General features: G+C 44.1%; 1 protein-coding gene across 12 annotated transcripts in view; it reads right to left on the bottom strand.

Moving 5' to 3' along the window:
• The window catches only part of TEAD1 (TEA domain transcription factor 1), a 265,692-nt gene that overhangs the window by 178,660 nt on the left and 71,207 nt on the right, over positions 1 to 15,825 (bottom strand). The window contains exon 1 of one of the 12 annotated variants that reach the window (XM_036918051.2): positions 14,476 to 14,845. The exons of the other annotated variants lie outside the window; for them this stretch is intronic. The gene's annotated coding sequence lies outside the window, so the exon portion shown is untranslated. Of the gene's footprint in view, positions 1 to 14,475; positions 14,846 to 15,825 lie in introns of those variants that run through there. 12 annotated transcript variants of the gene reach the window in all.

Raw genomic sequence — 15,825 nt, 5'->3', positions numbered from 1 at the left:
AAGGATGTCTACGTCACTGTGGCAATTGGAAAAACTCTAAATTGGCAAGCCGTCCCAGTATTTGTCACTGAGATCACTGAGATACAAGATGGTGGCAGGAAGATTGTTACCACAAATACTCATTCTGGTGAAACAGCCAGGCAGGCCAGCTAAGCTGTATCTGCGGCTCTACAGCGTTTCTACACAGGGCATCTGCCCTATACAGTCAGGTCACTCTGACACGCTCAGCTTCTATACTGTAACCCTGACGAGAGGACCAGCTTGTCCCCATTCCTGCCTTCCCTGCAACAACTAACACAAGTGGTCAGATCATCTGCAGTTATGTTTTACCCCTGGGCGGAGCACCTTCCCCTGGCAGCCAACTTGGAATTCCTGATCCCATGGAAAACTGTGGGGAGTCTCTCATTCATTTCTCTGCAGCACTGAAGATTACAGAACCAAAAAATGCCTTTCTCAAAGATTTATACCCCTTAAATAATGCATGTAACCTATGGTCATAAAGGGATAAGCCCTCCAAACAAATGTCAAACTGGCAGAAACACCAACGGGAAAATTATCTAATCCAGTACCCCCTGCTGTCTGTAACACTAACATACCAATATTCCTTTGTTGAAAAGGCATCAGGTCATTAATTCAAAAGCTTCCCCAAAAGGGGGAGAAGATCCAAGACAGGAGAAAAAGGCCTGAGTAGGGAGAGCTTAGGGTTCCCACCACTCTACCCGCTTCCCTGCCTCAGGTCCATGCAACACTACAACAGAGGCGGCCAGGAGAGAAGCAGATGCTGGCAGCCCCAGAGGCACCGGGGACTGCTCCGTGTTCCAGGGCAGTCACCTGAGAGAGCGAGCAACCTGTCTCCTTTCCTTGTCTTTCCCAGCTGTACCCTTTCCCCCTGCCCTCCCCCACCCGTGTGTATCAACAGATCCCAGGTGCAGGAACTCGGAGGCACAGGAACATGACACAATTAATGGTGTAAACTAGTGGGTGCTTTTGGCTTCGTACCCTGACAGCTTTTTAGATTTGGCAGCACCTGGATAAAAAAAAAAAACCCTCAGGTTGTCTGCTTTTAAATGCTGCCACTGATCCATCACTCAAGGAACTTATCAGCAAAATATTTACTACTTCTTACCAACACGTGTACATGAAGACAGGACTTTAAAAACTGCCAAATGTTGAGGAATAAATTATGCCACAAGAAAGGGTTTTGTGATTGACCCCAAGATGAACTCTTCGATGCCTGCAGTGTGGGCCTTTTGAATCCTCAAGTTATTACATTTTTTTTGGTTGGGATCTAGTAGTCTTACAAAATTCAAGCTGAACTGCACTCTACCCAAGAATCTGTTCTAGCTCCAAAGAAGTTTATTAGAAAAATTATGAGAATATGAGTGAATGCTTTCAGCAGTGGCTAGTCCCCCTTCCCATCTCCACCTCACCCAAAACGAGACAAACAGAACAACAGACATATATAAGGACACAGGGCACTTCCTGAGCTCTGAGCAGCTCACAGCAGTATGAATTCACGCCAGGGAGCCACATTTTAAGATGAACAGTGGATGTCCCCAGCACACAACCATTATGGTAGAGAGATGGAGTCCAGGAAGTGAAGGCCAGCTGAACAGAATGGGAGACCTTTATTTGCCTAAAAAAAGTATTACCATGTAACTGAGACCCTAAAGTCTCCAGACCAGAACACACCAACACCCCCTTCCCTACTCCAATGCTTCAAGTTCCCTCTAACACCTCCCATTAGTTGATCATACAGTCTACCTTGAACATAACCAATGACAAGAAACCACTACTTCCCCAGTATTACCTCCTTTGTACTGATATGTTGAGGTTCCTCCATCTAATAGGCTAATAACCAAGCTCCGGTTAACTTCTATCCATCCCTTGAGGATCTAACCATCCCTTGCAGGGGCAAATCTCCTCCAAAACACCCATTTAGCTATGAGAGGAACAGCACCCAGGCTCCTGATTATGCTCCAGACTAGACATAATTCACTTACTCTTCTGCCCAGCCCTCAAGAACACACCCCATTTTGTCCACAACCTCAATCAATGACAGAGGTGGACCTATGACCCATAATACCTCTAAGCCCCACACTCCAAGTGCTGTTCCTGAATTCCCTCTTTTGTGCAATTGGTTTAGGAGCCAAAAGCAGGCGTTTATGTTTTCAATTAAACTGCTTAGCCCATGGCTCAATGCTGGTAAGATCTTTCTGAATCACAATTGCTAAGTTTAGTGTCCTTAGACAATGAATCACCTTGGAAGAGCTGTCTGTCACATGGGGAGAGGATAGACCCACTCTGTGGAAGTTCCAAAGAAGATTCATTAGTTCCAAAGAAGGTTCATTATAAGGATAATTTTCCTGCTAGATGGACTGCCTTTTAAGACAGGCAGTAGAGTCCTGCAGACAACCCCTTCAAGTCCTCCATAGCTAACAATCACAAGTCCTTGGTTGGGGAATGCAATATGCTAGCGTTAATGACTCCATCAGTTTTAGTAAGTACAGTAACTGTTCTAAATGCTCTCATGATTTTATTCATTTACTGCAAAGGGAAGAACTCTGGGTCCAGGCTCTTGCAATTTGGTCAACTGGAGCTCAACAGGATGAAATTACCTGCTCCGGACAAGGGCCAGAACACAGCCCCAGAAGGTACCAGATACATAATCCACAGAGTCATACGGGCCCTCAGTTTTACAACCCAATTGTAAGATGAGGCCCTGTATGGGCAGAGAGTTTCCAATCACAAGACTGGGGCTGGCTGATTTTGAAAAGCTCCCCGCCCTGGATACCAAAATAACCATCCTGGCATTCCACCCCACAGGTCCCTTCAGCCCAGCTCAAGATCCACTTCATCCTGGAGACTGCCCTTGTATCAGGTGGCTTTGAGAGTATCAGCCACACATTTGGAATCTCCTAAAAATGTCTGGAATAGGTTAACTACCACCATAATCTGCCTGACTTCTGAATGTACAGCAACAAGTACTGCTTATTACCAACAGTAGACTTAATCAAGTGAATAAGGCATCGAATGTGTGTGCTACAGGGCTAATGTCCTCACCTCCTCACACATCCCTTGAGCAAGGGAGTCAACTCTCACTCAATTCAGTAAATGAAGAAGAACACAGATTTGGGGTCAGAGGAGGAAGATGTGGTATTAAGACTCAAACTGATGTGGGTTCCAAACCTGGCTCACCCTCTAGACACAAGCCTGGACTAAATTAGTTCATCTTTCAGAAGCTCAAGTTTTAGTTTATAAAATGGAGACAGTAAGTTAAATTCAATTCCAATATAGAAAAATCATTACCTTCTGAGGTTCAGGGACCCAAGTAAGTTGACTAAACCATTACTCAACAAAATTTGAATCTAGGAGTCATTCCTCCAGAGAAAGTGCCTATTTTCCATGGGAATATCATATTTACACTACACCCGCACAAGACAGTGAATTGGAGGCTGAATTTCAAAGGGAGGGAATGGGGTAGAGTCCCTCTACAACAAAGTTGCCATAAGGATTTAGTGAGATAATGAGTGAAGGTGCTCTGCCATCCATAAAACCATGAACAGATGTCCATTTGTTTTCAAGCCCATCATCTCCAGACAGTGGTAGATATCTTGCAATGCCCAAATGCCTACTGATATTAGGACGGTGAAGAAATGAAGGAACTTCCTCAATGGTTCCCTCTGAGAAATAAATTTATAAAGGATCCTCCTCCTTAAGGTCTTCAGATGACTAAATGGAAATTTTAAATCGATAATAAATTTACCTTTACTGCTAATGCTAAGGTAAATTTGAACTCATATTCACACATTCAATAATTTTCATATTCTTCTGGAAAGTTTAATTCAGGGGCAATCCTAAAGCTAAAGGAAAAAGCAGAAACTCATTTTTTCTCCCTGAAACTCTCCATGGCCCCACTATAACAAGCTTCAAAAGGCAGTATTACCAATGACCCAAATATTCCAGTTAACTGCCTCAACAGCTCAGTGGACCATTCCCACAATTATCTATTGACACTCCAAGACAGGTAACACAAGTACAGTAGAATGACATCAGATGTATATTTGACCAATACACCTGCTAGCAAAGAAGTCAAGGGGAAGAAGGGAGTGCAACAGTCAAATGAGGTGCTTCCAATACCACCCCTATTCGAGGAATGCACACACCAGGGGTATGACTTAGGGCAGAGAAATCCACTGCTCCCTTCGTCTTAATTCCTGTGGGTCTCTCACAATTCCTGCAGCATCTCACCCACCTGTGGGTGATTTAAGAGCTCTTCAATAAAAGGGTAAGTTTTAACTAACCCTCAAGATTAATGAAATGCCACTGAATATAAGGGTCACACACACAAAAAAAACATATGGCTTGTTTTAGCCAAGGTCTTCATACTCTGTGAGGCAATAGAAAAAGAGCTGGACTGGGAGTCAGGACTCCCTCTCTCTCTACCTGAGTAACTCAGGGCCATAGGCACTTGTAGTCCCATGTGCCTTAGTTTCCATGCTTAACACTGATGGAGGACACCTTAGTTATTCTTCACCTTTTGTTTGCATAGCTTTTATCTATAAGAGAATTGAGTAAGCTGGTTTGTTATTGCTCCCCCCATCCATACCGCACTGTCCTTGAGGGCAGTCTCTGTTACACCCACCACAATATCTCCAAGTGTAGCACAGGACATGGAATAATAAATATTCAACAAAAGAAAGAATGAACAACCGACCAGAAGATGTGAACATTCTTTGATAAGAAAATGACTGAACTTGCCACCAAAGCTTTCCATGAGAAGGGGTCCTTGCCCTCCTCACCCTGACCCTGGCCCCAGTTCTAATGAGTAGTAGATGCCCCAAAGGAAATCACCAAACTAGGAAGATGTAAGAGGACAGACTTAGCCAGGCACTGTTTGGAAAACCAAGAGCTGAATGGTCGATCCAATTTCTTATTTATTAATCATGATTACTGACAATCAATGGTCCTTCTGCATTAAAGAGATAAATATGGTTTGGGTCCTCTAGGCAGTAAGCAGTTTCTACCACCAGCAAATCTTATTTTGAATGGAATGATAATTTTTGAGATGCATTATTTTACCTTCTCTCCCCTTTCTTTTCCACTAAAGAAGATGAGGACCAGAAGCTGACAGCTACAAGAAAAGCTGTAAGGGAAACAAAGTGGCGAGGGTAAAATGACAGAGCCAAGGAAGAAATTCAAAGAGGTGAAAAATGGTAACAAAGCAAATTTGAGTGAGCAGCTGAATTAAAAAAGGCAACATACAGGGAGTGGCAGTGAAAATAAACCGAGAAGGGTGTCTAAGACTCAGGGGAAAGTGGAAGCAGGCATAGGTGGGAGCCACTTCAGGGTTTACAGAAAGAGAGTCACATGTTGGAATACTAGTAGTAGACAACCAAGTACTTGATGGCTCGAAGGTCACTGTGATCTTAGTGAAAGCCTGAATTTTTCTCATAAGAGAAAAGCTGCCCTCTATCAAAAAGACTAGGGGAAAAAATGCTTTACTTCCAAAGAGAACTAGTACCTCAAATCCAAATTCAACCTTCTCCCACTGAACCAGGTTTCAAGCAGGATGCCAGAAGCTTTCTCCTACAGGATCTTTTTCAATCATTGCACTACCCCATTAGGTATTACTCCTACATTATGAGGTCTGGGAGCCTAAATAAGTTGGCTAAAGTCATATATTTAATAAAATTTGAATCCAGGAATCATTTCTCCAGAGAAAATGCACATCCATGAGAGTGTCATACACTGCACCCTCACTAGACAGTACGCTAGAGGCTACATTTCAAAGGGAGCGTGCAGGCTGTGCTGAATTCTCAGCTCTGTCCACAACTGACACCTTATGCACAGTCTAATTAATTCCTAATGAATAGTGATGATACTGACTCACCTCCCTGGGTAGTTGGGAGAAATGACAGGCACTAATGATGGTTAATCACTTTTGTATATGTAAAGTGGAGTGAATTGTTAGTTTCCTACCATTTCAGACACTAGGCAAATTTGCTAACAAGTGGCCTGAGAAATACAGGTGAAGATTTTGAAGGCAGCTCCAGGGAGATGGAACTGCAAAGAGTAAGTCATGGTCAGAGAGAGCAGAACGTTTAGGGAATGCTGACACTGCGAACTGAGACCACATCTGCCTCAGAGCCAGGAGCAGCCAGTGAGCCTTGGTGTCATATACTCGAGTTGCCAACAGGTTCCCTCTAATTTCAACAGGAAGGGGTGTATAATTACTCCTTCTCATTTCGAAGATCACTTCCATATCAACAGGATCCATCAACAAGCCAATAGCTCTTCACCAAGACCCCAATGCTGAGCACCCCATTAGAGGACTTAGCATCACCCTCCTGAGAGTCCCTGATTAATTCTCCGCTCCATCAGCCCTAAGTACATGCCCAGGTGACAGCTGAAGAAAGGCTTTGATTGATTTCATGCTATGCAGCTCTGTATTACTAGCCTTGAGGGGAATCACCTTCCCCAGCCCCTTGGTAAATCTGTTAGCCAGAGAGAAAAGACGTTTCTGCTCTTGCTCTCTCCCATCAGTACAGCCAGTCATGCTAGTCACTGCTTTCTTTTATCAGTAGGCGCCCGCAGAGGGACAATGCCACAGATTCAGGTCCAGACAGTCTAGCCAATCTGCCATTCCAAAGTGAAGACTCAGTGCAGAGACTGTGTACTCATAGGGGGAGCCAGAGATGGGCGACACCACCCCCAGCCTGGTGCACAGGTCTCTGGGAGGAGGACTATTTAAGGCCAGGAAACACATTTCAAAACCAGAAACAAAAGCTGCTTTCCTGCTCTGAGAGAGAAAAAGGCTGTAAGAGTTAGACGTAATAGTTGTCAGTAAGCATTTCAGAAGGAAAACCTACAGGCCCTTTCCCAGGAATAACAAAGAAAACCCCAAAACTAAGCCCTCAATTCCATCAGGTCTGTAGAGTGTACAGGTAGAAAACAAATACCAGGAAAATACTCCCCAGTTACTAAATTATGAATAATGTTACTTTCTTAGCTGGTAAGATTCACCATCAGATTATCATGGTGCTTTAGCATTTTAAATGAGAATGAGAGCAAATTAAAATATCAGAAGACAGCTCATATCTTAAAAGATAACAACACACTTAATAAATACCCACACTACCCTTGGCCAAACCCTAAGACAAGTGCTTGGAGTCCAAAAGGGTCCACCTCAGCCCCACACCACAGGGAATGCCTACAATGGGCCTCACACAGAGTGCTATTCCCTGGGTGGAGGTCACGCCCGGGGTGCCATCCTTCTTACAAAAGGCCAGTGGAGACACACTCAGTGTTCCACAACTTGTTGCCAGCCACCTTAATGGTATGACCCCAGGTCTCAGCCACTGACCGGCCAAGATCAGCTGCTTTGTCTAATTCGGATACAATTTCCACTGTATCAGGAATGGCCCTCTGTGCTGCTCTGCAGCTCCTGGGCTGCCTTCTCCAGCTCCTGGAACTTACACTGCTTCTCTCATTCCAGCCATGCCCCCGTCTGCCATGGGTTCTTTGCACAGCATGATGGGAGACAGAAACAATAGGCAAATGGACAGTTCACTTCTGATTGGGTCATGAACCAGTCAACAAGGAAAATTGGAACAAGATGGCATTTTAAAGTCCTGAACTGGGAAGTCCACGATCTGTTCTGCTTCTGTGAGATACAATTCAAATGCTCTCTAAAGATCCAATGGATCCATGTGGGTTTCACCAGCATTTGGAGGATCCAAAACGTAGGCTCCAATATGTCCAGAAGGAAAAAACTACTCTTTCCTGTCATCCTAGGGTAACCAAGAAAACAATTTATCACAACACATTTTGATTTTTTCATCCTCTCAACCATCAAAATTAGGCTATCACTTTTTTGTGAGGTGGTAGGTCTGGCCTGCCTGCCTTTAAATACCCATTTCTGATATATCGGACCATACATACCCTGATCCCAAATGATACATGAGTATTTTTTTGAGTCCCAAAACGTAATCACCAAACTCCTTGGGAGAAGAAACAGAGCTTGTGTGACCTCTAGGACCTAGGACAGTGGCACACAGCATTAGAACACTGGGTAAAAGGGGGTCAAGACAGTTTGTTCCAGTACCTTTCTGACTTCATGGCAACCTTAGAGAAAGTTTATTCCAGGAGCTCTGAATAAATTTTGCTTTTATTTTATTGATTTAGGCTTTTATGTGATGCTATCAGCATACTAAGAAACACCCATGAATTAGTCACTAGATTTACTCCAAGAGTTGAGGGGGTCCTTCCTCATGCCAGATTGCTCTTTACAAAGATCCCAAAGGGAAGTTCGATAACAAGCAAACCACCAAGTGTTTTGTACCTCACGGTGAACTGAACGTGTCTCGCTTTACTCACCGGCTGCCAAAGTGCACAGTCACAGCGGCAGGCACCTCAGAGACAGCACTCAGGTGATTTTGGTCAGCAAGTTTGGTTTCATTCCCAAATTCACTTTAGGTCCCTATCTCTATCCCCTTCCTTTTCTTTCCTTTTTCCCACTTTTTATTTATGCTCTTTCACAGCCTTGCAAGCTGCCTTAAATTCATTCTGAAATAAGACTGGGAAATTATTTGTCTTCTAATTATCTTCTGGTCCCTCTTTCTCCCCAGCCCACCATGTGCCAGGCACAAGAGTGCTGAGATAAATGAATATGCTACCCTTCTATTCCTCAAGAACCCTTCCAGCAGAGACCGGTAACGTTCATTATACTTCCTGACTTCAAGCCCTGCCCTGGGAAGCCCGCCCTCCTCTCCTCCTCCTGCAGGAAGCACCATCACTCACCAGGACGAATGAACTGACCTCACTCACCACACAGGAATGGTTTATGCGCCTGCTGCCTCTGCAGGTTTCTGAGATTTTTAAGCCTTAGGTTCGTGCCATTAGTTGTTTTCCTACCCTTGGCATTTAACAGGAGCCCCCCAAATTGATGAATGAATGTATGCCTAAAATAATGAGTCCATGGGTGAATAAATGAATGAACAAGTAAATGAATATGTCAGAGGAGGAATAAACAAAGTGTTATTGGAGCAAGGAACAGGGGTTGATTCTCTCAGCAAGAGCCTCACAGGAGATGACATTTAGGTTGGTCTTGAAGCCTAACTAAGACTTACTAGGCCAACTATACAAGAAGGGCAGGGAGAGGTGAGGTGGGGGGCTGAGCCCTGTTCAAAAGGTTTGGACTGTTATATACAAAGGCAACACGAGCATCAGAAGGGTGCAAGCAACTCCTGAAGGAGTGAGAAAGAGAGAGAGAGAAAGTGTGTGTGTGTGGTGTGTGTGTGTGTGTGTGTGTGTGTGTGTGTGTGTGTGTGTCTGTCTGTCTGTCTGGTGAGATAAAGAATGAAATGAAAACAGATGATTTTATAAATTTGGAATCCAAATCTCTTAATCAAAAGCATTTTCAGTGTAGTCCAAGGCAAGAACAGTTCTCTAGATAAACTCAAGTGTTACAACGAGGCACATCCCTCAGGCATTCCAAATTTATAAAGGCATTTTAATGTACCCAAAGACAGTTTATACAGGTGTGCTTGTTTAAACAGCCCAGAGCCACAGGATTAACTCCGCTCGGTACCCAGTCATTCAGCTCTGCCAGTAACTGCTCATCAGACTTTGTCTTCAAGCATTCTACAGTATTTCCTTGGTTCCTCAAGAGGACTCGGAGCTGACAGTGCGGTCATGCCTGAACCCAACATGGGGACAAGGCTGCTGTGCTCACACAAAGACACACACATCTGTGAAGGGCCAATATGAGAATGCCAGCTAAGGCCCACATGTTCAATGTATAAGCTAACCAAAAATGTATGACACTGCATATTCACAAATGCCCAGTGGTTCCCAGGGTGACTGATACAACTGAGTCCCCACCCTTCAAATAAGAAACACAATCTGCCATTTAATGATGACACAGTGATGGAACACCTGCATAGCAGGTCTTACAATGAGAGGGATACAAACTGAGGGGCCAATTAAAGCCTCGCCCTCGCCGCCATTCCTGTCCTCCAAGTTTAAACCGGTCCTCAGCTTCTACCCCGTCCAACTTTGGCAAGAGAAGAACCCTAACTCTCTGGCTGGAAACTGGCCGAGGCAGGATAAGTGAGTGCCATTCCCCCTTTAGACAGTAAGCCACTCATTCAAATGAACAAATATTTACCTGAGTACCTACTGTGCACACACACCAGCTCTAAGCAGTCCACAAGCACTTCAAGGACACACAGTGGGGCAAGACCCCCAAGCAAAGTGAGGTCCGGACAGAAAGGCTGAGGACCCCAATTCTGAAGTCAGGCCTAATCTGCCTCACTTTTGCAAGGCCCAGGGTGCTCTGAGAGACAGTGTCTCTGACAATAGGCCTCCTCCCTCCTCACTCTTAACCACCCCTACCCCACAAATGAGTCAGTATCAAGTAAAAAAAAGGCAAAGGCCACAACTTGATTCAATCAGCATGTATGCAGCTCCCCAGCACAGGCCCACAGGAGGATGCTCTTCAGGAAGAAAAAAAAAGGTGGGGGTGGGGGGGGATAGTATATATTTCCTTCCAGGATGTTTTCCTCCTACACCTTCTGCTAACCCTAGTAGAGGAACAAGGAAGGAAGAAGCCTCCATTCCTCTGGCTAATCAAAATCTAATCCATTTCCCAATTACACCTACAGAACATCACCAATACCCGCCCTCTCCCAGGCATTCAAGGTGTTGGTTCTCCTGGTCCAACCGACTAGTGCAACCTGAGAGGCCAAAAGGCCCTGAGGGAAAGCAAGCAAGCCCAGGCGCTACCTCAGACCTGGCACACCGGGCACTGACACCTTCAAAGGCACTTCTCTGCATCCAGGCTGTGTCTCTAAATGCACCCAGGACAACCCAAAAGAGATTTTCCAGGCCCTGGATGAGGGACCCCTTACCCCACAGCCCCGCTGAGGGATTTTGCTGCTCAGAGAGCCTGGCTGAAGCAGCACCCAAAGGAAGGACACCATCTCAGGCTTCTCCCATCTCTTCCAATGCGACTCATCACCAACAAGATCCACTCCGCCCTCCTCTCTCAACTCTGCTCCTCTCTGCCCCACTAACTTTGCACCAGTCTCATAGGCAAGACCTTACCACCTCTCTCTGAGCTGGGCTGTCCTCTATCTCCCCACACCACCACCTCTACTAACAACCTGGTTCTGCCAGGTTCCCAGCCCTGGATGTATGTCAGCAGACATAAAAATACAGATGTCAGCTCTAATGCTAAAAGTACTGATTCAGAATCCCCCAAGACATACTTTCAGCAAGCCTCCCCTGTGCTGTTCTCCATCCAAATCAGTTTCCCTAAAATGAAAATATGACTTTTATCATACACTTATTTAAAACCTTTAAGCAGACCCCCTACCCCTGCCAGGACCCAACTGCATAATAGGCCACCATGGCCTTCTCCACCCTGTATCAGCTTGCTTCTCAGACACCTCTTCAGTCCTCTATGTTCCAGCCATAGAACCACTCCAAGGCACCCAGACATGACAGGCTCTGACTGCTTCACCTCTCCAGCCACCTGCGTCCCTCTGCTCAGATGATCCCCTCACCAGCCACTCCATCTAATGAACATCTTTCAAGACCAAAGCCACCAACTTCTCCTCTGGGAAGCCTTAGATTTCTCCATTTGGACAGGTCACTTATGTGTCCCCATAGCACCTCAAACAAATGTTCAATAATCTACTTGATACACGTCACCATAATTTGCCTTAAAATACTTTCTCCCAACTAATCAGGAAGTTCCCTGGCATTCCTATATTTAACATCTCTCCATACCAGACAAGTTGTTGGAACTCAGAAAATGTTTGCTGAATTGTCTTCCTTCACGGATACCCCTAGAGTTGCAGGGACCACACTGTGTATCTGGAGAATCTACATGACAAAGCAGCTAAGTATATATAAAGAATCTTTGGAATCCCAAGAGTTTGAATTTTGAGTTCTTCACGTATTAGTTGTGTCTCTGGTTTTTTCTCCCCTGTGCAAAATGGGAATAATATTACCTACCTGTTGTAAAGATTAAATGAGAGGATTCACATAAAGTATAGGTGTCTCGATCATCAGCAGTCATTATGTACATTACTTATCTATATGCTTATAGATTAGTGGGTATGTGCACATACACACACATCTTAGAACTATGCCTAACACACTGTAAGTTCTCAAAATAATGTTGAGCCACCATATTTAACTAAAATTAATAATTACTGTTTATATATCTATTTCCTGCTATACTAAAAATTTTCAGGAGGCAGAGACTGTCCATTCATTTCTGTGCTTCATCCCCACACCCCAGCTCAATAAATAACTGTTTGATTTAGTTTAACATAAAATATTAATACAAATTTTATGACTATTAAGAAATCCTCGTTTAAGGAATTACAAAGACAGTCTCAGGCATACTCCAGCCTCCAAAAACCCTGACTCTAGGCTCAATATCAACTTTGCTACCTGCCCCCCACCCCCACCCACCCACTGTCCTGCCTCCAGGTAGGTCTGTTATCTAAGGAGGCACGATCTGAGGTCTTAATTGATGCGACACCCACCCTTACCCCCAGACTGCAGCATCCCAGGGCCCAGCCCTTCTGCAGCACCTGCTCTACCTGGGAGACTGGCAGGGCCTTTTCAGCTCACAGCCAGTTCGCCCCCCAGGGACAAGGGGACTGCAGACGGCAGGCCTAAGTGTCAGGTTACCACAAAAATAACAGAGGGCTCCACAGGGGCAAGCAGGCCAAGTGCAGGAAGGAAGAGGCAAGAAAGCAGCCCAGCTGGAAAAAGGCAAACATTGGAGTTTGAGTCAAAAAGGAACCGGGTTTTAAGAAATGTACTTCGAATCCACAACTACACTCTCAAAATCAACACTACAGCTCCCACAATAACTCATTCATTTACAACCCAATCCAGAGTAGCTTATATTTATATTATACTTAACTACTTTGAACGTGCTTTTTAAAAACATTATTTTAGGGCAAGAGGGGGATGGGTTTCTTTGTTTGCTTAGTTCAAACTGTTTATAAAAGTCAGATTTAGGTCAATGAAGATTTTAACAAGTATTCTCATTCAAGAAATTCCCAATATTACTCAGCTTTAATTTTTTCAAAACTAAATCCAAACATGACAAAGTTAATTAGGTCTACTGAAGGAAGGGCAGACCTTCAAGAAAGAAAAGGCAAATACAAAGCATTTACACATTTGCATTTGTTTTTTTCCTAAAATGAAATCAAAGTTTATTCCCATGCTACACTCATGCTGGAACACGGCTGACTTGATGTGGTCTGACCCAGCCTGTGTACTTCAAATAAAGTTAACTTCAATCACTGCAGCAAGTTAGCAAGTTACTGATTCTTCATACATTGTTCTTTCATCTGGGTTAATGCCATCCACTAGGCCTCTTGAATTTGCTCCTAGCAGCTGCTTTATAAGAGAGGGGGTATAGATCCAGCTAACCAGAAAAGGTGCCCTTCTTTGGCTCGGCAGGTAAGCCCCAGGACCAGGCAGTGGATTAAGTTTCCCACTGTAATCCCTTATGCGTGAGAGACTCTGTGAATGCCCTGGCAGGGGAAGACTGAGCAAACTCTAATAGGTACTATTAGATTCCCAGCCTGAATGTGTTGAAAGGGAGAAAAATGTTTAGATTCCAAACAGAAAAAAATGGATTTTCTGTGTTTGTTTTTGAAGTTAATTTTGTTGGGGAAAAGTTCTCTAATGTGCCATTATTTTGTAGTTACTGATTTGTATTTCATGTTAAAATATGAGAGTGACAACAGGGAAGACAGTATAGCTCAGAGAAGACAAATAGGGACTCTGGCATCTTACTATACAGATGGACAGTGACTGCAGTGGGGTATGGGGGGGACTTGATAATAAGGGTGAATGTAATAACCACATTGTTTTTCTTGTGAAACCTTCAAAAGAATGTATATCAGTGACATCTTAATAAAAAAAAATTATCAGGGTGACAAGTATAAGGCACAGCAGTGTTCTTTCTGAACAGGACTCTTAACCTATCACAAATGCTTAAAAAGGCAGGGAGAGCTCTGAAATGACAATCTTATTGGCAGTCAGATTAGCCGGAGTCAGGCAGATTCTGTGTATTTGTTTTAACTTTAAGGAGCCTTCTTCCAATCAAATTAATAAAAACTTCAGAGAAGGAAACTATTACCAGCAGAGTCTGAGTTCTGTAAATTTAGAAGAACACCATATAACTAGTGAAATTAAGGCAGTTTCATTCTGTCTTTAAATGAAGAGTCAGTGTCTAGTTCCCAGAAGAGAGGATCTCATCCACCTTGCTCATCCTCGTGCTGTCAGAATTCACACAGTTCATGCAGGACACATCACACCGTGCAATTACCAACAGGCACTGCTACTGGCAAATCTTTAATAATCCTGATTTTTACCGTAAAAGCTCTCATTATTATCCCAGCTCTCTTTGCTTGTTCAGAATGCCTGATCACTTACAGGATGATGAGAAAAAAACCGGGGACTCAGCTCATCTTTCCCCAGCCATGTCTCCCAGGGAGCTGTTCGTGTCTCTGCAGCACAATGCCACACCACTGAGCTGGCCAGCCAGGTTTAAAATTAGCTGAGCCCTGGAGAGCCACCAGTAACCTTCGGACAAGGTTAGCCAGCAGAGCTGAGTAGAGCATGGCTCAAAGTGACATTAATGAGAAGCCAAGTAGAGCTTTTCAACAAGCCCATTAGGGCCTCTCGGAACCCTTGCAGTCTGGAAGCTGGACAAGCCTGTGCACCCACATATGAGGAGGCTGACATGGGCTCTTATTTTTATCCCACCAAGTCAGCAGCTTCCTTTACAGGCAATAAAACACCCTCCAAAATGTGTTTCTCCAAGTTTAAATTCAACATACTCAGTCGCTGATTACATAATACTTTTGAAACTTTAAACTGGGTTTTAAAATTTTAATACTTATGGAATACTTCTAATTACAGTGTTAATACCCATAAATGATCCAAAAAGTGGAACATATAGAAACATACATAGGAGAAAATGAACATTACCCAGTCTTCCACCAAACAATAATCACTGCTAACAATGCATTTTGATGTATTTTCTTGCACTAACATTATTATTCTTCTTATTTCCTATAGTTTCAGGTTCTCTTACTGCCAACCTAACATCTCACATTCAAAATTTTCCTGAGTCCTGAAACAGTCTTTGTATTTGTGATTTTCAAGAGGTACAGTATTCTGTGCCATGGATATACTCTTATTGGACTTTTTTTTCCCATGGTTGGACATTCAGATTTTGCTCCAACTTATCCCTGTTCAGGCAAACATCCTTGTAATCGTTTCCTAAGGACAGATTCCTGAAGTCCAAGGGCAATAAAGATTTGAAGCCACTGGTGCAGACTGGGGACCCCCTGAAGACAGGAACCATCACACTGAAGTGTCTTCTGAATAAAGGAACTGGTCAGTGCTCTCCAGTTAGACAATCCTACATTCTACTGCGACACTTCCCAAACACTCTCAGGAGGTTACCAGGTCCAGCACAAGTCCTCACAGCAGTGAAACAAAGGGAAAGACAAGCAAGGAATCCATCTTATCACCTCTAAACCCCTGTCCAAGGCGATTCAGCTGCTGCTCGCACCACCCACACCGCCCACCCCCACACCCAGTACTTCACTGGTACAGCCATACTGGTCATTTATAATACCGAAATGCTTCCATATGAGTTGGTAAAGAGTCAGTGGCCCAAGCCTACTGAGTGCCCCTGTCCCCTTAGCTCTGGCCCCTTTCACAGCACCCCCAGGCCACCTCACTTCCCAACAAGTGGTGTAAGTGCCTGGCACA

Source organism: Manis pentadactyla, chromosome 9 (genome assembly GCF_030020395.1).
Source record: "Manis pentadactyla isolate mManPen7 chromosome 9, mManPen7.hap1, whole genome shotgun sequence".
In the NCBI taxonomy this organism is placed as follows: domain Eukaryota; kingdom Metazoa; phylum Chordata; class Mammalia; order Pholidota; family Manidae; genus Manis; species Manis pentadactyla.
This window is presented reverse-complemented; position numbering and strand designations above follow the sequence as displayed.